Genomic DNA, 25,108 nt, shown 5'->3' with positions numbered 1-25,108 from the left:
GTAAGATGCTAACTGATTTATTATACATTATGGTGTCTTTACCAAAAAAAACCAAAACATTTGGTTTGCATACATTTGAATCATTCTTGATGGGTTACCTAATAGATCATAATATATTTATATATCATACTGATCATACTATATATATATCATACTACTTTATATATCATACTGATTATTGGAAATAACATTTTTTCTAAAGCATGATTGTAACTGGTCTCAGTTATTGATATGGATTGATATTGAAGAATTGTAGAACTATGAAAGTGAAACTGAAAGTGAACCATCTAATTATTTTGGCATGGCTAAGTACCAGATTTATTCAACACAAGATATCAGAAAAACTGGTTTGCTTCTAATTTTGGTTTCTGCTGGCTGTGTTTTTTTTGGAGGCACCGACTATCATAGCCATAACACTAACTCCAAGGAAATTGTTAGATCTATTAGATAAAACACAAACTGGGGTCTACTCAGACCTTTAATAGTGCATTGACAGACTGGAATTCCCTCCCAGAAGACATGAGATGTCTGCCCTATGATGCTTTGAAAATTTCATTGCTTAAATATTTTGAATCTTAATAGGTTCCATCAGTGTGTCATCTCTTGCACATCGATTTTATTATTTTCTGTGCATGTCATAATTTAGATATTTCATATCTCCACTGTGAGTTTTTTACTTATTACATGATTACTTATTTTATACATTGTTAACAATACGCTGTAAAGTTTTGAAAATCATTTTTTCCAAAAAAACAAGCTCCGGCGAAAGAAGACTACGTAAAGAACTTACTTCCAGCGAAAAAAGCGATAGGTGCAAGTTACGTTTAAACTCAAAAATCGAGATGAAAGATAAAAATCGCTAAATATTTTCGCATGTGTGAAAATGGGCATGTGGATCATATTTCAAAAGGGAATATGTGAATTTGCTCGTGAGTGAAGAGATCTCAAGTTCCATGGAATCTATCAATTGGAAGCAAGACAAAAATGGCCAAGAAATATTTCGGGATGTCAGATTTATTCAAAACAATTTTTTATTTGCTGTTATAAACGAAAAACATACAAATTTCTTATGTGTACAAAGCCCACGCGGTAAAATTCATCATGCTTAGATCATTGTTTACTTGCCTTCAAGGCCAGAAATAGCACAGCGTTATGTTAAATTCAGAAAAAACTTAGATTTGAGGTAAAATCTTCTATTAAACAATACTTTTTGAACACATTGTTACTCGAACATAATATTTACCGGACCATCGAATCGTCAAATTGTTGCTAGGTCCTGCTTGAAGTCCGAAAGTTCGGTTTTCACTTTATGTCCATAATTCACATCGCCTTTGAGACTCGTGGTGTCGTTGACTCGAGAGCTTATTCTGTCACCTTTAAGACCTTGATATCCATTCTTTTCCAAGCAGAGTATTCTATAGCATTGTTACTTTACATTCTGAGTTCCACAAGGTCTAACTCGATCGCAAATGAATGAAAAATCCAAACTGAAAATTTTGAGGGTCGGCGGCATGGACGCCATATTTTCAAATTTGATCATTTAGCGAAGACGCATAGAGTGATGCCCCTCTAGCTACCCCCTAAAGCCAACAAAATATATGCGTAAATGACAGATTCTGATTGGCTTATTGATCTCCACACTACAGAGGAAATTTAGGGACAAAACTCCACTTAGTAAGGGAGGGAGGGGGAAAGCGTTTTCGCGCGAGGCAATCGTGAGGTTCGGGCGGTTACAGGCGGCTTAGGTGTCAATGTGTTAATAAATAAATAAATATGCACTTAGAACAGTTTATTAAGCATTATGTTGTCCTTGTGAACCAAACCAATTGGGTGATTGCCTTTCGCTGGATTATGCTAAACAGTGCTGGAAGGACAAGCATTGGTAGCTATAATGTAAAATCACTTTACAGTGTGCATTTCTGCACCCACTTTTTGTCTTTCTCAAGGTTTCCACAGCAGACAGCATAATCACAAAGTTTGCATTTCATTGTACATGTCTTGAAAGTATGACCATGATCTGGGCAGTTGGTGTATTTGTTTGATTTCTTGACTCTTTCACAACCAGCATCTTCCAGGAATTGAACTCTGTTTCTTCAAAAGCAGCTGCAGCAATTCCTCTGTGGTTGAAGACTGAAAGTAGTCTTAGGAGGTGATGTCATTATATTTCTCCATACCTTGCTGGTTGAAATGTGCTTCATTGAGGTACCGTTTCAAAAATTCTGGATTGTGATGGTAGAGAACATCCATGTAGGGTGTGAAATCTTTTGCTTGATACGGAGAGAGGAATTGTTGAGACCATGATTTTATTTTTGCAGTAAGGGCTGCAATTGGCTCATCTGTAGGGAAGTCAAGGTTCAAATCCCCAGTAATTTCTTTAAAATCATTCCATAGTTTTTCTAATCTCTTGTGATCTTCAAAATTTGGAAGAAGTGCATAACAATTAATATTTTGGATGACACAGAGCTTTTCTTGTCCAGTGAGATCCCTGTATTCAAGCTTTTTTTGTGTTTTGGTTCCACTCTCCATTCAAATGAAATTTCTGTCTGCCTAAGAAAATATTCATAACCAGTCCTGTGTTTACATTTTTCCCTGTTGAAGCCACTAGGAAATGTTTTCACCTTATCAATAGCATCCTGCATTTTCAGTTCCCTGATAAGGAGCTCAAGTAAATTGTCAGAAATCCCTAGGAATAAATGTAGGGTGTCAATGATTATATGATAATTGGAATAAAATCAAAGAGTGGGCATGATTTTCGGTTATATTTCTTTGCTCTTGAATGGTTAGCAATTTCCTCACATGTCCTTGCCCCATAGTAGTACTTATCATTGAGAGACCAGGTTTTTGTTACATTATACCTTTCTTCCCTTGGGCATTTGCAAGTGTAATCTTGGTTTGCAGCACCAAAGCCACAAATGCAAGCAAGGAATTTCCAGTCACCCCCTCGGAAGTACTCAGTCTTGTACTCAACATTGTCAACCTCAATTTCATTTAACGGAGCCATTTCAGTTTTAATATCTGAAAGACTTTCTTTCAGATTGTCATAGGTCTCTTTTGTTTTGATAATTGCCAGCACATAGTTCCCCTTTTCACTCATGGCATTTTCCTTTTCATTTAAGATGGTATAAGTGAAGTTCACTACCTTGAGTCTCTTTCCTCTGTTGGTGCCATCTCCACCTCATTTTAACCCTGACTGTTTCTTGTTCACCCACATCTCCTTTAATTTTAAGCCTTTGAATTTGTTCCTTCAGGCTATCCCTTGGGGAAATTTAGACTCCTGCTTCACCTGGGGTGGGTTTTAACTTCCATTTGGCATTTAATTCTGTAATATTCTTTTTTATCCTGTATTCATTTGGCATATCAGTGGCCTTCATAGCTAACTCTTTCCAAGCTTGGTCAGAAATGTTATATTTATCCTTTATGTAAATCCACAGATTAATATCATCAATTTCATTACTGTTCAATGTTCTAGGGTTGCTTTCAGGGAATGGAAGGTCATTTTCATGATTGAGCTCAAGCGTGTCATACTCTTGGGTTTCAGTATTAAAAATACCTTTACCTTGGTTGTGATTAAGTCATACACTCCCATAAAAGAGAGTGTTGAATAACATTTATCTTTTAGTTGTGTTTTAATTCTAGAATGGTGCCTTTGTGTATATTCATCAAAGCTCTTATTCTTTTGTGGGCCTTTAAAATTTTTCCTGTTCATCCCTGCAACCTTTTTGGCCAAATCCTTAAATCTCTTCTTGTAAAGACCACTAGACTTTTCTGATTTGGTAAGAACTTGGTGCAGTTTTTCCTCCACTTTGAGCCTTTTTGCCACTTCATTGACAGCATTCTCCTCAAGGACTCTTTTCTGCCCCCTAACCTCCATAATCTCTTGCAGTAAAGAGGCCTTCTCTAGCTCTTGAAAGTACACCGTGAAGGCCTATGTTGTTGATTTCCACTGATCAAGCAGCCTTTGGACAATTGCACCTCCCTTTTTCACGGAATCAAATTTGCTCTTTAGCAGCCAAATTTTTTTCCTTAAGGCATAAATTATTTGGCTATTCACCACGACTCTTTGATGCCCTATTCCTTAAAAATGTTCTCTATAATTTCAGCAACAGATTTCCTGGCTTTCTTTTTCCTTTGAAATAGTATAAATTAAATAGCTGGCAAAACTATTCAATTTCAGAAATTTTAGCGATTGACCACCTCAAAATATAATTACATAGTTAAATAAATTTACTTACTTGTTGATTTTGTAAGCATACGAAGGACAAACCCGGCTGAACTTTGTGTGTGAATCGCCATTTTCGCCTTCAAAGTGGTCTCCTATTGCAGACACCATCATGCAACAAGCAAAAAGAAAGCAGGGGACAAGATAGAGTACTTTAAAAGTCATTTTGCCATGTCACAATCAGCACAAACTCCATCAAATTATATATCAAAATGTGCCAAATTTTTTCCACTATTTAAACCTGGTGGTACATTTTGATTTGAAGCATGCGCTGTCGAGCTAACCTAGATCTCCTTGACCTGGTGGTTTCCTGACGGGTCACGCTTTGTAATATTTACATCAAACCAGTACCAAAAAGATGTAAAAATGCCATGCCTAAATCAGGATAAAACAAGTCCAGCTTGTTATCCATACAAGCTTAGATATTGCTCAACTTATTTCTGGTGGTACATTTGAGAAAAAGATCCTAGTTTGGGAACGAAAGGCAATATTCTGACAAAAATTGTGCATTTTTAGGGCGATTTCATCGGATCTCGGTGTTACCCAATGCGACATAGGGCGAATGTCGCAATGAGTTTCATGTGATTATTATTCACCTTATTTTTTGTTCAAATCTTTTCATTGATGTAGCGCTGAACATTGTAGCAAAGAATGGAAGCTCACACTCTGATTTTGATAACATTGCGATGACAGGAGGGCATGCATGCACATGTAAAATGTGCTGTTCCTCTTTATTTCTCATGTCTCTTATTGCTCATTCCTTGTGGGGAACTGGGCTTGATTTCTCTTTGCGTTTTGCTTTGTAACTCATCACTGTAGAGCAGGATCAGCAGTGGGATCCACATGAGGTAATAGAAGAAGGGGTTATTTTTTGTACTGCAAAAATTATTTGCCCCAAGGTTTTTGCTACTGCGTGATTGCTTTGTGTTTATTGGGAACATTTACATGGAACTGTTGAAAAGAACAACAGGTTTGCTCAATAGTGCTTTGCACTAATGACGTCACGAAATTTCAGACCCCCCATTGAGACTCAGACAAACAAACTTTAAATCTGTAAAAGAAGTAAAGGAATTGTAAGCAGATGGCGAGTAGTGCGCAGCAATTTTTTACTGTTTTAACGGATGAGGATGGCGTACCTGGGTCTAAATTGGAAAGAGAGCCGGAGGAGTACACTGTAGAACAGTTAAAATGATGGCTGAAGTGTAGAGGATTGAAATTGAATGGGAAACCAGACAAGCTTCTGAAATGTGTGAGCGACTGCTTAAAGAGCAGGAATCAACACACGCTCAATGGTTTACAGCAAAAATTCAATGAGAAATGGGGTTGACAGGCCTACACGACTCCCCAGCGCGTGTTTAGAATAGCCTATTCAAAGTTTGGCCCTCACGAGTATGTCTTTGAGCGACCACCCTCTTTTATAAGATACAAGGGGCGGATTTTTGTATATTTCGCTCAGTAGTGGTTGTGTTTCTATTGAATGCCAGTCTCATGAGAATTTGTGTTAGGTTTGGCACTGATGGTTGGTATTATGTAACAAAAGGCTAGATTTGTTGGTGTGTCTTATAATAAAGTCCTGTCTAGTTATCTAGGACGTGTAGATTTTCTTCAACAAGCACTTAACTTTTCATTCTTCCACTTGGCCAATAGTCCGGAGCCCGGTGGAGTTGGCCATCCACTGTTAGTTAACAAATTTTACAGCATTCACAATAGTTGTTGTGGGTGAGAAAAACTTGAGGACTGTTAAGAAAGCTTGAATTCAATTTTATTGAGGACCCTTTGTCCAATAAGCATTTCATTGTTTTGGTTCTGGGATGAGGTTGGGAGGGAAATGGTGATGAAAAGTGTAGGTTACATTTTGTATTTTATAGTGCAATTTGTTTATAATATGAAATACCATGAGACAGAATTTGCACAAGTCATGAATTTTTAAATTTAATTTTTATGACAACTGTCTGCGTGTAGCATTTACATAACAGCTTTTGTATAAGAGGTCTAAAAGTTCTATAAATTAATGTAAATAAGAACTATAATAATTATGTCAAAATGTTATGTTCCAATAAAAGTTGTATATGCATTAAAGTAAATAAGAATTAAAATAAATATCAAAATGTTATGTTCGAATAAAAACTTATACCAGTGACAGTATGGAAAAGTGTAACATTGTATATCTACTGGATAATAATGCCTGCCACCCTTTCATGAAATTTATAGCAACAAATGGTATTGAAATATTTGTGACCCTTAAAAATGCAAAATGATTGAAAGATACAGGGTTTTGGGTAACCTCTTTTTTGACCTGGGTGCAATCAAAACATTTGGCTCATGACTAACAATGAATGACTTCCCTTTTCCTTGCTTACAAATGGAAGCCATACCAAGCTAAACAAATCAGCTCCAACCGGCTGACTCAGGATTGCCACCTCCACCCCATTTAGGTATGAGTTAGATCAGTATTCGAACTTAAATCTACTTACAAAGGACTTTCTGGAAATTGACAAGGAAAGCAGCAACTACTACCATTTGAGTTGCAAGAAGAGCTAGGGACAAAGGTATTTTTCTGCCAACAAGTTTGAACCGTAAGGCGTTCATTAAAACTTTCCACATGAATCCTAGCCTTAGCAATGCAAAATGTTTCCAGTTCTTCTGTGGCACTAAGACTTTTCCTTCCTTTCAAAAATGAGGGAATTTTAAGTTCCACATGGAGTGGATTTAAAACCTCTCACACAGTGAAACCGCAACCAGCCAGTACTAGGTCGTGGGGCCTCAGGTGTTTTATAAGACCACTTTCTTTGAAGATTTGTACATCGTCAATGTCTCCCTCAAACAAATCGGATACAAAACATGCCCCACCATTCGGGGTGACTGCAATGAGGCACTTGAATGTGTTGGTGTGTTTGTATGACGAGAAAGTGTTCCCTTGCCTGGCAAATTCCTGGAACATTCCACTCTAAATTCTGTGCATTCCACAATACACCTGATTTCCTTTGTGGTCTTAAATACTTTAGGAGGAATTTGCTCAGGTGTGCTCTTTCTGGAAAGATGAACTCTTGCATGTCCCTGAATGTTACATACATCAGCTAAATGAAATTGGTAAATATTTTTCTTACATAGGACTTGTCAATGCTCCTTTCCAGGATGCTAAGCAGAGCTGAAAGGGTTTCTAGTGTAAATCCTCTCTTTAACCTCAAAAGGCAAATATAAAGTTTTTCCCTGGACGAAAACTCGCTGTTTAGGCCAGTTCTAGCATTTTCCGTTCCACAGCAATCTTTAACGGTCCGATAATCAGTGGTCTCCAGAGGGCAAACGTCGTTGAGGAAATTATGCAGAACCTCAAACTGCTGAGATGTGAGACCAGTAAAGTGCTTTAGAAGTCTTGAATCTCGCATATTGTGTTTGTAAGAAAGGGTACTTATTACTCTGGGAGCCTGCACATTTGAAGTAGATACCTCATTCTTTTAAAATCATCGTCTCGACCTTTGTGGACAACTTGTGTTTGGAATGAACAGTCTGAGAACTTTGGTCTGAAACAAGTTCCCCTGACACGTTCTCGTACACGAGGACATTTGCTTTGGTCGATTCATGCTTTTTGTTGATGGCTAATGGAGTTTCATTGATGGCATCGACCGGCGAAATGGATTGTAATTGCTTGGGATCTTCCACACATGTTCCCTCGACTAACTTCACACGCTTTGTTCCTAGCTGCCGCTCTGCTCTTTGTTTGGGAGCCTTCTTCTTCAGAGCGCATGTTCGACTTGTTTGTGTTGTAATTGGATTCGCCTTGGAGTGTATCAGGAAATTCGGCAGTGGGTCCTTTCCTCCGGGCCAGTGCAGCACACAGATACATGTGCTTCTTGTGGTACTTTTCTCTGTGTAGTATTTTCGTGAAGAAGCCACAATCCAATGCTTACACTTTTCAATGTTCTTGCCAGTTGGTTTAGGAAGTAATATAAATACTTTTTGTCTCACTTCGCTCAACTCTTTGAGAGATTTTGGCCATCTGTTGCGATATCTCGAGTCGGTATTACACTTACCCCAACAACAATGTTTGGTACCAACCATTCCTCTTCTTTCTGGAAGCTAACTTTCCGATTTGATGAAGTTTCTCACTTTTTTTCCTTCAGTACCACATTCCACGCTCACATTTTCTTGCAAATGATTGCAATGTTTGTCTGAGTCTGTGTGGGGGTTCTCATGTGGAAAAATCTATTTTTAGTAATAGTGCAAAGCACTATTGTTTAAAGGAAAGAAGAACGGGTAGACTTAACAATTGTGCATTTTTAGGGCTATTTAATCGGATGTTGGCGTTACCTGATACGACATAGGGCAAATCTCGCAATGAGTTTCATATGATTATTATTCACCTTATTTTTTGTCCAAATCTTTTTGTTGCTATAGTGCTGAACATTGTAGCAAAGAATGGAAGCTCGCACTCTGATTTTGATAACATTGCGATGACAGGAGGGCATGCACAAGTAAAATGTGCGGTTACTCTTTATTTCTCATCTCCCTTAATCTCTCATTCCTTGTGGAGAACTGGACTTGATTTCTCTTTGTATTTTGCTTTGTAACTTGTCACTGTAGAGCAGGATCAGCAGTGGGATCCATATGAGGTAATAGAACATGAAGGGGTTATTTTTGGTACTGCAAAAATTATTTGTCCAAAGGTTTTTGCTACTGTGTGATTGCTTTGTGTTTTATTGGGAACATTTACATGGAACTGTTGAAAAGAACAACAGGTTTGCTCAATTGTTTAAAGGAAAGAAGAACGGTTAGACTTAACAATTGCACATTTTTAGGGTGATTTCATCTGATTTCGGCATTACCTGATACGACATAGGACAAATGTCACAATGAGTTTCATATGATTATTATTCACCTTATTTTGTGTTCAAATCTTTTCATCGCTATAGTGCTGAACATTGTAGCAAAGAATGGAGCTCAAACTCTGATTTTGATAACATTGCGATGACAGTAACTTTGGCGGAAAAATTGAAAGAAAGTACAGCATGGACATGGATGTTCTCGATGGTATACTGTATCTGGAGAGAAGGATATATTAAATCCTGTGAATTGTAGGGAGGTCCTAACCAGATGTCAAAAAATATAAATAAATAATGAGGATATCTAATATTATAAATAAAAGATTGTAAAATATAATGCTGAGAAAAAATCTTAACTGATTTCTTAAAGGCAATAAAGTTATCAGCGTTTTTGGTTTCCAAGTCATTGGTGTTCCAGTCCTGGAACAGGAGCCTTTTCCTAATCAAAGCTTATTCCTAATCAAGCTAGTTTGGTCAGTACGGTGTGTTATTGGCTTCCCTATCTGCAAAGACTAAAATGTTTAACCATTTGCAAATATTATTGCAAAGGTAACGCATTCTTCTCAGTTACTTTAATACCCTGAGTTTTGGTCCAGTGCGGTTGTGGAATCTTTCTTTGAGCTGTTGACTCCATCTTACTACTTTCGTTGATACATTTAAACAATGTCATTGCTAAATGATGTTTGTCACTAGACGTTGGCCAGCTGGTCACTTTTCTTGGCTCACTGTCCTCTTGGCCTCTTGGGCTCTTGGGAAAGTTGGCCTTCTAAACAAGTCCAGACCATTAAAGATAAGTCTCGGCATAAAGTCGTTAATAAGAATAAAAAAGTTTTTAAAACACAAAATCCTAAGAAAACTACATAAATTTATCCTTATTTAAATGGAATGTATCTATGGAGGATAATTATTTAATAATTTACAAACATATTCAACAATATGCACTTAGCCTGAGGCGAATAATAATAATAATAATGTTTATTTCTTATATTGCGCAGTCTAATGTGCAATAAAAGATATGATCGAATGTGCATTACAACATTAAAAATCTTACAGCAATGAGGCTAATCCTAATAATGATTGACACTGTCTAATTTCCAGAGGTAGTCGGTTCTGTACTTTGGGCGCATCATGTTCGAATGCCCTATCGTCGAGTGTCTTTTTTGTTCTGTAGGTGTTATCGATTAGGATTATGCCCCGGTGTGATCTCAACTGATACCGCAAACTCACTTTGATTTTTATCAAGTCTAAGAGATATTGTGGTGCGACGCCGTAGATGCATTTGTGAACTAACATTGCTATCTTGAATTCTATTCTGTGGTTGACCGGAAGCCAGTGCAGGTTGATCAGGGACGATGTGATATGATCATACCTGGATACGGTGCATACCAGTCGAGCTGCCGCTTTTTGTAGGCGTTGCAGCTTGCCAAGGTGAACAGCGGGTGTACCATATAGCAGACCGTTGCAGTAGTCTAATCATGACATTATAATAGCCTGTACAATGGACTTCCTATTGTCATATGATAGGTACTTTCTAATATGCCGGATGTTGTGTAAATAGCCTGACATATGCTGTTAATATGTGTGGTCATATTCATATTTGCATCAAGATTTCTAACAGAACAGACAGCAGAAACCCTTACCTCACCTACTTGCAAGTCATGTATCGTAACCTTATTTAATTGCGTGCGTGTACCTATAATAAGAAACTCGGTCTTAGCAGCATTCAGCTGAAGTTTGTCTTGGGCCATCCAGGTTCTTATACCCCTGATGCAAGCTTGTAAGGCATCAACAGCAGCCACCTTGGTAGCAGAGCCATCTGGCTTAAATGAGATATAGAGCTGTGTATCATCAGTGTATGTGTGGAACATTAGGGAGATGGGATTCAACAACATTGAAGAGCTTACTTGAATAATTAAAGTTGTTGTAACAGTTTTACCTTTTTCATGCAACTTGCATAGAAAAACACTCGAGATATCTATTAGCACTTGGAAACTTTTAAATTTGTATCAAAAGTGGTAAATAGAAGTATGACCATGTATGTGTTTGTATGGAGGTTTGCATGGATGGGAACAAGTCAGCATGTCGGGGAGAAGAAAAAACAAATGGATCAGCGAGGCTGTTATGGATTTTTTTATTATGTCAATCATATTAGACTTAAACAAGAAAATAAAACTCAAGGCAGTTGAACTCAGGAAGCAAATTCACTGCAACTGAATTATCTTTAAAAGCAGCGACCATTAGTGGTGTGTAACCCTTAGCAGTTCTAAAATAAAAATCCCAGACACGGTTTGCAGTTCAATATGTGCAAAATCACGATGTAATGAAGAACAAAAAATGCAAATCTTGTAAAATTAGTGTGAAAGAAGAAGTTTCCCATTCTGTTAAATAATCAAACTTAGAAAAGTGAATTAGATACTGAGTTATGACATGGTGTGTTACCCTTCGCTAGCAAAATTGCTTGCCTATTCCTCTGGTGAATCTGAGGCAGTGACCTCAGACAACACCACCTCCACTTTGCAAAGCTTTTGCTATTCCACATTCACTGGAAACGGGAAAAAACACACCAGCTGAAATTTGCTGCATGGGCAACCAATCCACATTAACTGAAAAAAAGAAACAGGCTCACCAGCTGAAATTACTTCATTGGCAACCAATCCAAATTGACTGGAAATAAGTTCTCCTGTGTAGGTAGGATCACAATTAGTTCAGCTTTAAGAACCATCTTCATTTCGTTAAAACGTTAAAATACAAATCCTGGTCTTGGGTCTATTGGGTTAGAATGTGCAAATCGCATTTCGATGAAAAACAAAGGTGACGATTAGAAGCATGAATGTTTAAAACTTCTTGATGTGGAAGAATAACTTGCCATTGATCAAATGTTCAAACTGTCAAAACTAAAGACAATCACAGGCATAGTAGTTGATCTCGCCTCCAGGGCAACAAGACCAAAGTCTTCTGTGCAGGATTGCATCACAATCAAGTCAGCTTGATGAGACATCTTTATTTTGTTTAAGCCTTAAAATACAAATCCTGGACACGGTTTCGTAGTTCGATAGGTGCAAATTACATTGGGATGAAAACAAAGGTGTCAACTATAAGTGCAAATCCTAAGTGCAAATCCTAAAACTGTTTCAACATGAAAGAATAAGCTTCTGTTTTTATATGTTGAAAACGATAAAACTGGAGACACCCACAGGCATACCAGCTAAAACTGCTTCAAGGGCAATTAGACCAACGTCTTCTGTGCTGAATTGCATCAAAATCTAGTTAGCTTCATGAAACGCATTCTCCAGCTGGAGAGTCTTATGACAGCTCTTCGTTGTAAAACTAAAAGTGAAATCTTTGCTTACTGAAAATGTTTCCAGGAAAAAAGCCAGAGTTTTCACAAGCAACAAATGATTCACTGTGACGAAAATTTTAAGTAAAGGAATGATATGAAGGTGAGCAACTGCACATTCGCCACCTTTTTCAGCCCAATTCTAAGCCTGTATGGTGGCCAAACGACCGCACATGCGAATCACTAATTAGACACTGGGAACTGGGGAGTTTCCTGTGGTTAGATTTGAGGTGAAGATTTCCAAGCGGGAAATTATCAGTTCTAATTTGGCGTGTTAGTCTCAGCTTATCCACTTCTCTCATGATTTTGTGGGTGATAATCACATACGTCCCACCATCTTCTCTGCTTTTCTCTAAAGACAAGCACAGGCGTACCAGCTGAAATGGCTTCAAGGGAAACCAACCCAAAACATTTGGTGTGGAATACCGTCACAATCAAGTCAGTTACATGAATCGTCTTTATTTTGTTAAGGTGGTAAAATAAAAATCCCATACATGGTTTGCAACTCAATATGTGCAAAATCATGATTCGATGAAAACGAAAAGTGGAAATCTTGTAAAACGTCTCAGCGTGAAAGAAGTTCCCATCCTGTTAACTGATAAAATTTAGGAAAGTGAACTAGATACTGTATTATAACATGGTGTGTTACCAAATTCCTTTGATGAATCTGAGGCAACAACCAACATCTTCTGTGCTATTCACTAGAGACAAGTACAGGCATACCAGCCAAAATGGCTTCCAGTGAAACCAACCCAAACCCTTTGGTGTGGGATACCATCATAATGAAGTCAGTTTCACGAATCATCTTTGTCGTTGAAGTGGTAAAACAAAAATCCCAGACACGGTTTGTAGTTCAATATGTACAAAATCTTGATGCGATGAAAAACAAAAGGTGGAAATCTCGTAAAATGTCTCAGCATGAAAGAAGTTCCCGTTCTGTTAAATGATCAAAATTAGAAAAGTGAATTTGATACCGAGTTTTAACATGGTGTGTTACCAAATTCCTTTGGTGTGAATCTGAGGCAACAACCACAGACATTGCACCATCCACTCTGCTGTTTACCACAGATTGGTACAGGCACACCAGCTGAAATTGCTTCCAGGGAAACCAGCTTAAATCCTTCTATGTGGGATGGCATGACAATCAAGTCATCTTCACAAATTACGGACACGGTTTTGTAGTTGAAAATGTGCAGATCACACTCCGATGAAAAACAAAGTGTCAAAAGCGTAATCTTGTAAAACGTGCGTGAAAGAAAAAGCAACGTTTTTAACTGGTCAAAATTGTATAATAAAATCAATCACGGGCATACCTGCTATAGTTGCCTCCAAGAACGCATGTAAGAATCACTAATTATAAACTGGGGACTTTGCTGTGGTTAGATTTTAGGTGAAAATTTCCAAGCGTGAAATAGCTCAATTTTGTGTGCTGATATCCATTTGTCTTTTGAATCTGAGGTGACAACCACATACATGCCACTACCTTCTCTGTTTTTCATTTGAGACAAGCACAGGTATACCAGCTGAAATGGCTTCCAGCGCAACTAACCCAAAGCCTTTGGTGTAGGATACCATCACAATCAAGTCATTTTCATGTATCATCTTTATTTCTTTAAGTTTTTAAGGAGCCAGAGTTTTTTGAAAAGTAGACGGTTGTGGGTCCAGAGGACCTATTCGATGGGCTTCAGACCATTGTTTCTAGGGGGGGCCTGCTCTCCCAGAAAATTTTTGAAAACTGGAACGCTGGAAAATGCATTTACTGGCATTTTAGGCCATGAAACTCAGACAAAGCAACATTTCAACAATGCAACCATATAAACAAAAAGTGGAATTATATTTTTTCTATCTTTTTGGTGTTGTTTTTTTGGAGCTAATGAGCCTGGCAAATAATGCCACTTGGACAACTTGTAAATATGACACATACTTGAAGGACTAGACCAGTTAACGGGAATAAACACCGCTCGGTAACAGGAACTAGCCTAACAGTCCAAAGGGTCAAGTATCTTCGGTTTTACCATCCCAGAACATAGGTAGACAACAAGAAAAACTTGACTTTTTTGGGGGGGACACAGTAACTTTCTTTATATTTTAACTAAACCTCATAGGCACTTTGAACATAGCTGTTTTTGTCACACTCTGATAATCATTGAGCTGATCAAAGGTTAGATACTTAATGTTTCATTGTTTGAAAAAACTTTTTTAGTTTACTTAGATGCAACCTTAACCCTTATCATGCTGAGTTCGAGTTCAGGTTACAATCCGCTAAACTGACTTTATTTTTAGTAACACACTTATACACGACAGTTGATCCTTTCATCAGCAGTGCAAGCTTTACATTTCATCAAATCCCAACAACCTATATATCAAATTAAAGCTTAAGAAATTGCCTTTCTGATTATTCTATTACAATAAACTTTTAACCTATTTTGCTTTTAAAATTTTAGCTATGAAATCATGCTTTTGGAAAAACTTGACAAAAATTATACATTAACAAAAATCAAATCATATTAATTTCTTCCAAACATTATCTGTACAAGCCTAAAATGGCAATCAGAGTTAAGCCCTAGTCCACCAGCTTAATAAAACAATTCCTGTGTCTGTGACAACATTTGTTTTTCTCAATACAGTAGCAAGACTGCATACTTGTCAAGTCAACACATAATCAAAATTAGGAATTTATATACATTGTTTGGTTTTGAATTAGTTTAAAACAGTCAGCTCAGTTGTTGGGGTCTATGTTGTAAATTTATGTATTTCTGTGTTTGAATTGACTTCAAAACCTAACAAAACCAAACAAAAGATGAATAATGGTTATAATCAGTTAGTTTCAGCATCCTCATTGTCATTATTGGCATTGTGTCTTCGAATGTGGGCAGCAACATAGTCCTGAACAGTGTGAAACAACTGGAAGCAGTCCTGTATACAGAGGGCTACTTTACAGACACTGCACTGAAAGCTAGACTCTTTTCCTGGCCTCTTCCTTTTCTCTCCTGCCCTTTTTAGGATCTTCTTTTGGGCAGGAAAGCAAACCACACATGCCTGGGTGATGTTGGAATTCTTCCCAGTGCCCAATATTTTCTCTGGGAAGTGACCTCCAACTTGAAGATGGGTTAAGCCTTCGGCTGACCTCCTTGGGCAGCCTCTAGGAGTGAGAGAATGGGAGATGCCAGAATTCCTAACAAGCTCCTTCACAAGCTCCCTTCTAAAAGTCCTTTGCAGCACAGGTGACCGGGTTCTTTGCTTGTACAGGATATAAGCATTCAGGATGCTTAAGGAAAACAAGTGGAAGAACACTTTCTTCCATCATTTCATGGTGTGTCGCCTGAAGCAAGAATAGGCCACCATCTGATCACATCTGTCAACTGCTCCCATAAACTTGTTGTAGTCATGGATAATCTCAGGTTTAGTTATTGGTTGGCCAGTTCCAGGGTGATTTCGGCCAACTTTTATATCCGCAACAGAATGAACTGATGACAGCATCTGGAAAACTCTGCGGTCCTTAGATTTAACTGCCAGCAAAGTTCCATTGTTCATAACATACTTGTCACCTTTTCTTTTCACTTGTACCCTTTTAAATTGCTGGGGGATACCTTTCCTGTATCTGGCAGTTCCACAGGCCCCAGTGTTCTGCCTATAGAGCTCAGCAAATAAAGTAGGTGATGTGTAGTAGTTGTCAACATACAAACACCTACCCACATTCAAATAAGGTTGCATGAGCCTCATGACCAAGTCATATGTCTTTCCTTTAGCACTGGGTGGTTCTGGGTTTACACCAGTGTAAATTTCAAACCTACAACAATATCCATTACTTGAGTCACACAACTCGTATGACTTAACACCATACTTATCTGGCTTGTCAGGATTATACACTTTGAAATGCACCTTTCCTCTGAATGGAATCATTCCCTCATCAATGCAAATATTTTTGCCTGGCCTCCAGACATCTGAAAATTTCCCAGTGACAACGCTGTATATAGTGCCAAGCTTTTTTATTGGGTCATACCCTTCCTGTCCTCGAGGAACATAATCATCATTATCACACAAGTGAAAAAATGTTAAAATGTTCATAAATTTGTCTCTTGACATAATTTGAGGGGAAAAGGGAGTTGATAAAACCTCGTCGATGGACCAGTAATCCTGGATATTCTCTTGATTCACCAGGCCCATTGCAATGATCATGGCAAGAAAAGCTTTTGTCTCACCAGCTGTCACACCATCCTCAGGCCAATTTCTAAACCTCGAGTGCTGAGGTAAACGACCTCTTCGCTGTAAAGATGCAATTGTTTCCGTAGCATATTTATTTGTTTGGGATGCAATCTCGTCGAATAGGTTTTCGGGGAAGAGGAGATGAAAGTAGTCAGAGAATGATGGATTGTTAGGAAGCTCCACATGTAATCCTCGATCAGCTGTGAAGTCAAGCCTTCGCGGGATGCGATCGCCAAGGACCCAGTTGTCTTCTTCGGTTTCTTCTTCGCTGTCCGCCTCGCCATCACTGTCTTCTTCTCTTCTGTCATCTTCTTCTTCACTGCTTTCAGAATTATCCGTATTTTCATCTAAATCGCTATCCTCTCCGCCGACAACTTCATCAATAGTTCCTTCATCAACAAATACAATATTGGCCGCCATCTTTGTTTATCACTGTTACCGCGCAACAAAATATATTTCATGCTAATTAACTCTTTTATTCTACTCGGGTCTTCGGAACTCTGTCGGATGCTTAATTTATCTCCCTTGGGTTGGCCCATGACCATAAATCAATATAAGCCCAACATATTCCGAACTTCTCCGCCAATAAAACGATGATGTTCGGAAACCCGGAATATTCCGGGACCCGTCCACATGGACGAACACGTGCGCCCGGAATATTCCAGGAGCTGCACGATAAGGGTTAAGTTAACAATAAGAAAGCATTTGGCCTCATGCTGTCTGATAACTTCTTAACTCGTATAAATCAGGTTGGTCACATCTAACATAATGTTACCTTGTTTGTAAAGTTATATAGGTCTGTTACTTAGAGCAAAGGGTTCTTTAAGGCTGGATACACGACATCTGTTTGTTCCTTTGGTGCCATCTCATTTGGGATAGCTTCACCTTATCAGCTTCAACAGTTTCAACCTGCACCCCCACACCTGCCATCTCTATATGCTTGGACACAGAACCACGGTGATCTGTTGATGCTCCTTTCTTAGACAAGGTTCGCCCCTTTTTCTGTTTCAACCAAAGCTGTACAGAGTCACTTACAAGTTCCTTGCACTGATCCAACTGCAGTGGTGGCCCAGTGATTGAAACCTGCATAAGTGCCTGCAGCATGTCATTTTGAAGCCTTGATCGAAGCCTGGTCTTGGTGCGCTTAAGAGCATTTGCACCACATTCTGGCCATGCATTCAAAGTGGCAATTGAAAGGCAACATTCAGCAAGGTTACTCAATAGGGGATAAAAATGCCTGTAGAACGGCTGTTTCAGTAAATGATGAAGTGTCCATTAAACAGTGTTGTACTTTACCACTCCGCCATCTTGGATTCTTTTGTTCCCTTTGTAGTTTTTTGAAGCGTTAATTTTTAAAAATGAGATGCAAAAAAACCCTAGACACAAACCTACGAGTTATGAATACTAAAACCCTAAACCCCTCACACACCTACGTGGACTGAATAATAGTGAACCCTCACACACACCTACGCCGTATGAATATTTAATGATGCCCTAAAAACCACCTTGTGCACCTATGCTGTATGAATATTTAATTTCCTCCTCTCGGCTAAGTGACTCGAGCCCAGACTGCTCGGGGATTGCCATACAGGCGGTCCACACTACTGGGGCAGGCACAGTGAGTTGGAGATGTGTACCAACAAAAGCTAATCCTGCAGATGACATCTTCCGAGGACTAAGTCCTACAGAACTTTGTAAGGGCTTTTGCTACAGTAGTGGACCCAAGTTCCTGTATGAATCAGCAGAACTGTGGCCAGAGAATAAAGTTGAAGCACCCTCCAAGAAAGATGAAGCGAGTGAAAAGAGGAAGAGAAGATGGGCTGGAGCATCTCAGGAAAATGAGATCCTGTTTGGATGGAAGAAGTATTCCTCTTTGACCAAACTAAGAAGAGTTACAGCTTATGTGATGTGATTCGCAAACAATGCAAGAATTAAGAAGGAAGCCCATCTATTGGGAGCACTTGCATTGAGTGAACTGAGAGCTGCTCAGAATTATCTAGTTAAGAGGGCGCAATTTGAGTAATTCAGCAAAGAGATACAGCGTCTAGAGATGGGCAAGGAGATCCACAAGAAAAGTAAAATCAAATCTCTCGATCCACAGATGGAAGAAGGATTCTTAGTTGTTGGTGGAGGACTGCAGAGAGCACAATGCCTACCATACAAGACACGACATCCCAAAATAATTGACTCGGACCATGAGCTTGCACAGTTAATTGTAGAGGAAATACATTGTATCTACCACCACCCGCCAACTGAGCACTAGCATAATCAAATAAAGCAGGAGTATTGGATCATCCATGGTCGTCAGGCGGTGCGGAATGTGAAGTTCAAGTGTAACTACTGTTTTAGCCAGACAGGAAAACCTCAAGAATAGCAAATGGGAAGTTTACCAGAGTGCAGACTTGAGCCAGGAATGGTGTTCAGGAACACTGGAATTGACTTGTTTGGACCTATGTTAGTTAAGGAAAGACGCAATGAGATTAAAGTGTATGGTTGTTTGTTCACTTGCATGAGCAGTAGAGTGTGCCACCTCGAACTTGTGGATGATCTTTCAACAGATCATTTCATCATGGCATTAAAGAGATTCATTTTACGACATGGATGACTGCAGAGCATTCACAGTGATAATGGAGCAAACTTTGTTGGTGCGAATAATGAGTTGAGGAAATGCATTAAACTACTGGATGAAGAAAGGATACAAAACTTCTGTGCACCCAAGGAAATTGAATGGGAATGTCAGCCACCAAGCACCCCACACTTTAGAGGAGTATGGGAGAGACTGGTACAGTGCACAAAGAAGATGCTGAAGGCAATTCTGGCACACAGGACGGTTCCCAAAGAAGTACTAAGAACTGCGCTAGTGGAAGCAGAAGGGATACTAAACAGTCAACTGATTACTCATGTGTCCCTGGAATCGGCATGCAGCTCTACCTGGTGAAAACCATGACGCAGATCCAGCTTTGAAAAGACAGTACTGCCATTTAGTTTTTCTAATACTTCGTCCACAGTGGGTATCGCCAACCGTTCTCGGATGATGGCCTCGTTTGCGCGACGCATATCCACACAAAGTCTTATATCACCTGACGGCTTGGGTGTTACGACAATGGGACTAGCCCATGTGGTGGGGCCCTCCACTCTCTCAATGATATCCCCTTCTAACAGTTCTTCGATCTTGGCTTTCACTTTGTCTCGAAGCACGAAAGGAACTCGTCTTAACTTTTGTGCTACTGGTGGTACTTTGGGGTTAACATGCAGTTTCAACTCAAAGTCTTTTAATTTCCCAACTCCTGTGAACACCATAGGGTATTGGGCTTTGAGCTGGTCGGCAAAGTCACTCTTAACTTCATTACAACTGCCCTCACTGAGAGTGGCCTTTGTACCAATGTGGAGAACACCTAGATCCTTGGCAATAGCATTCCCCAGGACACAATGCCCACACTTAACTACGACAAAACTGGAAACTACCTTTGCATTTCCCACCGCAATCTCCACCTTGAACTGGCCAACGACCTCAATTTCTCTGCCACCATAGGCAAACAATTTCTTTGAACAATTTTCGAGGCTCCCTTTGAAACTTGCATTCGACAATTTTTGAAAATCATCTTTACCCATCAAATTGCTCACAGACCCTGAGTCAATCAAAACTTCCTGAACAATGCCATTAATACTCACATTCATCGTTGGTATGTTACTTGCAGTCGACACCTTGCAAACACCCTCCTTTTCTTCCATTACAGTAAACGCAAAGGCAGGATTTTCTTCTTCTTGACTGCTACTCGCCCCATAATCTTCCACTTGGTTTATTTGTCTTCAGAATACCTTATGATTATGGCTGGTGCTCTTTGGACAAAGCCCTCTTCTTGTCTCAGGAACGTTAAGGTCGACATTTCTGCAGCACACTGCAAAATGGCCATACATTGAGCAGCTAGAACACCTCCGACCTTTTGCTGGACAGCACAGATCCCGTGAAAAATGTCCGACTTTTCCGCAACTGAAGCACGTTTTCATTGACTGGTCGTTTGTCTTATCCCCCCCTCGTCTGACCGCGTTTACATCCGTTAAACCTGCCATGTGCTTCACTTCCGAAGCTCTCGTTTTCTCCAAAACTTGTGATAAAGTAATGTTTCTGGTTTCCAACAGCTTCTTTTTCAATTCCATGTCGGACAATTTTTCAATTAACTGATCAGGTATGTTATCATCGAGAGCATCGCCAAAATTACAAGCTCTTGCCTGTCGACAGAGACGCATAACAAATTTATCAACCGATTCACCGTCCGTTGGCGCTAACAGCCAGAACACGCGGCGCTCAAATGGAATATTTTCGTGGGAGCAAAAATGATGATGGAGCTTCCTAATAAAGACTGCGTATGGATCATCATCACCCGCTGGATTGGGGTCGACAAGATCCTCGAAAATATCCTGTACCTCCATTCCTGCGTAGTACAGAAGCTGTGAAGTTTTCTTCCTTGCGTTATGTAAGCCTTTTCCTTCAGCATAATAATCAAACGCTCGTTTCCATTTCTTCCATTTGTTTGCCACTTGTGATGAAGATCCCGATAGATCTAGCAATGGAAGGGCTCTCTCAGCCATTGAGGCAAATCCTCATCGCCAATGTAGTGTCTGCAACCGAAATGAAACGACACAAAGTCAGCAATCACAACACAACCACTTCGCTTCTTTAATCACAACACCTCTCACTCAGTTCCCCGGATGTAGGCTAGTTCCCAGTAGACTACAGTGTCCACCTGCAGAGGGCGCTATCATCTTATCTACAACAACCCCCAATATGTGATCTTGAATCTTCACTAAGGAACTACTATTCTTTTCCATGATTTCAGGACTTGTGAATATGATATTTGCACTACATTCAGCCTTGATTTCCTCGAGTTTTACACAGTTCAATCCCTTTTTTGAGCAAGAGGAAATCTGGTCTTCTCTAAGGGCTTGAAGAGGTGACACAACTAGAAGGATCTCCCACGTACTGTTTCCAGCCATGTTCGCTGCGAAGGTAGTTCACCAAAGGAACAAGTAGCTGATAAATCAATGATTTACCGTGGCCAGTAGGTAAAGAAACGAATGTATCTCGACCCGATACGAAACTTTCGACGGCTTTAAATTGCTCCGAGGTTAAATTGTAGCTCGAAGGTAAAAAAACTCCTCGAAACACTGTCAATACTTTCCCGAATAACAGTGATAGATGCCATAACTGTGATTGTGGGCTCACACTTGGTCTTGCTATATTGCTAAATAGGATGCGTGCGCATAAAAACATGCTTAAAACAGGTTCTGACTGGTTTTACAAATCAGATTATCCACAAACTTGGGTAATTCCCAGGCGCTTGTTCGAAGAAGATTTAACAGTCCGAGCGCAGAGGACTTTATTTTTTTGTGGACCGTAGGGGAAGATAACAAATAAATGCCTTTTCCAGCAGGTAAAACAATGGTCGACTCAAGCAACACCCTTTTGCTACAATTGCTCACCATAACTTACAGATTATTCGCAGTGGCTGATTATTGGATACGGTGAAAAAAAGTCAACAGATTACCCGCACTGGTGGTTAGCCCACTTCTTAACAGCAAAGAAAATTTGTACATAAAGGTTAGAATTCCCAACTTTTCGTACTTAACAGAATGCGAATTCGTGGCCACATTTTGTGCGAGCAATCGTTCAGCGCCATGTTGATTTGTTGATTTCTCAAAAGAAAAATCGATATCGCAGGTTCTACTGGGCCTAACAGTCCCATAAAACAGGGAAATTCTCTTTAGCTCAAGCTTAACTGGAAATTTGTTACTGACGCACTGGATGCCCTTCAATAGTTTTTGTCACAATCAAGGTTTTGTTTACACTCATGTCAATAAAAATTTGTTTGTCACGCAACTACTCAAGTGTGAAATAAACTCGAGTCAGTATCATGCTTTTGTGCAATGACTCTCCTTGGTGAAGTCGCTTGACTCTTTAAGTCGAAGGGGGAATTTGTCATGGGATGCCTTGTTGATTTCCACAAATGGTTTTGCAGATATAAATTCTATCTTGAAGCAAATCTTCCCCCAGAGCGAGGGAATTTAAAAAATTATCAACAAAAACATCGTGATTTCTGCCTACCAAGGGTAGAGTAAGATTGTGGACAACACGGTGTCCGAGTCCTTGTTCAGGATTACCATCACATTGTTTTCCCGTGTAAACCTCCAAATCGCAAACGAAGCCATTCGACGAATTTGCGCATTCCCACACTTTAATTCCCCTGTTCACCGGTTTTAGCGGCATATATTGTTTTAGGGAAAGTCTTCCTTTAAAAGGAATCATTGCCTCATCGATCGAAACATTTTTTGACGGCGTGTACTCACTTTTAATGGCCTGTACTCGCTTTTAACGGTCTCTACAATAGAATTGAGAAGAGATCACACTTTGAATAACTTGTCGTTGTTTACGTGCCCTCGTGGCAATTCTTTTCTCTTATCGTTTAGGTGAAGATATTGGGATATCTTCGCAAAACAATTCCTCGCAAAAATCTTTTGTACTTCTGGGACTCCGATAAGCTAATTTTTCGACCAGTAGGAATAAACTTCGGGCAGTTGTTTAATCCCAAACAGGATGTTAAATGCGAAGAATGCCTTCACTTCTTCGGCGTCGGTTTCACACCAAGCAGGGTCCGGATTTGCTTCCATTGCTTGCCGCGCATATTGATTTGTTTCTTCTGCAATTGTCAAAATTGCTGTCCTGAAACATTAAGTCAAAAATGGTAAGGGTCGAATAACCTCGAACGTCCCTAACCAGGCCGGTATTTGCGACAAACGGATTCACAACAACTGGACCAGGATCCTTGTTCCACTCTTGTTTGTATTCATTGCCACTTTCCTTATCGCTAAGATCGAGGTCTGACAAATCCTCTGTGTCAACTGACGAAATGTCAGATTCTGACTCACGATTATCTTGCTTGACTCCCGGTTCAATAGTGAAGCCAATGAACTCTTCTTCCTCGCTATTTGAATTGAAGAGTGCCGCCATTTTAAAACTATGCTAACAAATTTCAACTCGCAATTTCTCAATAAATTTATCTGAACACCACCCCCAAAAGTTGGCTTGAACTGAGCTTCTACTCTAACCCTATTGGTTAAAACACAATAGGCCAGAAGAAACAATAAAAATAAGCATTTCGTATTGGTTGGAATTGAGCTTAATGTAGAGTGCCATATGGCACGCTTGGGAATTTGAGGGGGGTGGTACACGAGTGTGCCATATGGCATGGTTGGACGGGAAAGGGATAAGACATTTTATTTCATGGTCAACCAAGAACTATCATGTAAGAGAAGGTATGATCACTGAATCAACAAGGGCTTTTCAAGAAAAGATAACAGTGGACTTTATTAAAGTTGCTGCCTGAAGTAATGTGCAGTATAAATTAAGCAGCAAGTACATTCAGAAACTTGAAATTTTAGATTTGAAAAAATCAATCACTTTCAAGACTTGAAATGTTATTCTTAGGCAATGTCTAGATGAACATCTACATTTATTATCCTTAACACGTTTGTATCACAAGGATTTTAAAAATAATAGTTTCAATAAAATGATAATAATTACAAAAAAGGTATCAATTGTGATCTAAATAAGTAATTCATAAATGGAAATTCTATACATAATATCATATATAAAAATAGTTTGATAAATTTATAAGAAGAGTCGCATATTAGATTTAATGTAATCTAAGAAATTCTGATACTTTACATTTAAATACATTTAGAGATGGGGCCATAGCAATTTGGTCATTTAGAAAGTTCCACTCACGGATGGTCCTTGGAAGTAGGCTATTGTTATAATAATTAGGGCCAGTAGGTAATTGAATAAAAGATTGTGAATAGTGGTTTCTTGTGGTTCTTAATGGCTGCTTCAGATCCTCAGGTAATTTATTGCAATCTTGTTGTCATGATAACCTATACTATATTGCTTTTCTTAATATTAAATTCACTATACAAAAGATCGGTTCAGTTATTCCTTATCTGTTTTTTGTTTCTTCTTAAACTTTTTAGTAGCAGCAGCAGCTTTCCTTTTTGTGCTTGCATGCTCTCTCTAACTACTGGTTGAATTCCTGCCAGAATATTGTGAATTGACTGTTGAGGTCATCCCATTACTGTGATTACTGTGATTGCTGTTGAGAGGGGTGCTTTCAGTTGCTTGCATGTTTTGGGAACTGACATACTGTCTCTTTTATTAGACATCAATGCTTTTCTTCCACTACTCAAGAAATCCTCATTTTGTTTGTTGTATTTTTCTTTTTCTCCTCTCTGTGGCTCAACTGTGCAAGGCGGTGTTCAGCTCTGATGACATCTTGTTTATTTTTATTCTCCTCTGTGAAGCTTCTGCGGCATTCAAATCAACATGGATAATCATAATAGAGCGAGTAATTTTTCTTTTTATCCAAGAACCTTTACACTATCAAACGCTGCAGGGTGAGTTTATTTCGAGTCCTTCAAACATTTCAGATTCAAATAATTCAGCTAACGTAAAAAATCATACGCTTTAGGACATCT

General features: G+C 39.1%; 1 long non-coding RNA gene and 1 pseudogene across 3 annotated transcripts in view; one reads left to right on the top strand and one right to left on the bottom strand.

Moving 5' to 3' along the window:
• The window catches only part of LOC148734829 (uncharacterized), a 41,189-nt gene that overhangs the window by 1,706 nt on the left and 14,375 nt on the right, over nt 1-25,108 (top strand). The window contains exon 1 of one of the 3 annotated variants that reach the window (XR_015999197.1): nt 17,007-25,027. The exons of the other annotated variants lie outside the window; for them this stretch is intronic. This is a non-coding gene — a long non-coding RNA (uncharacterized LOC148734829). Of the gene's footprint in view, nt 1-17,006; nt 25,028-25,108 lie in introns of those variants that run through there. 3 annotated transcript variants of the gene reach the window in all.
• On the bottom strand, nt 6,686-8,278 carry LOC111342660 (uncharacterized; annotated as a pseudogene).

The sequence above is a fragment of the Stylophora pistillata genome, chromosome 3, assembly GCF_964205215.1.
Source record: "Stylophora pistillata chromosome 3, jaStyPist1.2, whole genome shotgun sequence".
Taxonomy (NCBI): Eukaryota; Metazoa; Cnidaria; class Anthozoa; order Scleractinia; family Pocilloporidae; genus Stylophora; species Stylophora pistillata.
The sequence above is the reverse complement of the archived record's forward strand: the minus strand, read 5'-3'. Positions and strand labels throughout refer to the sequence as shown.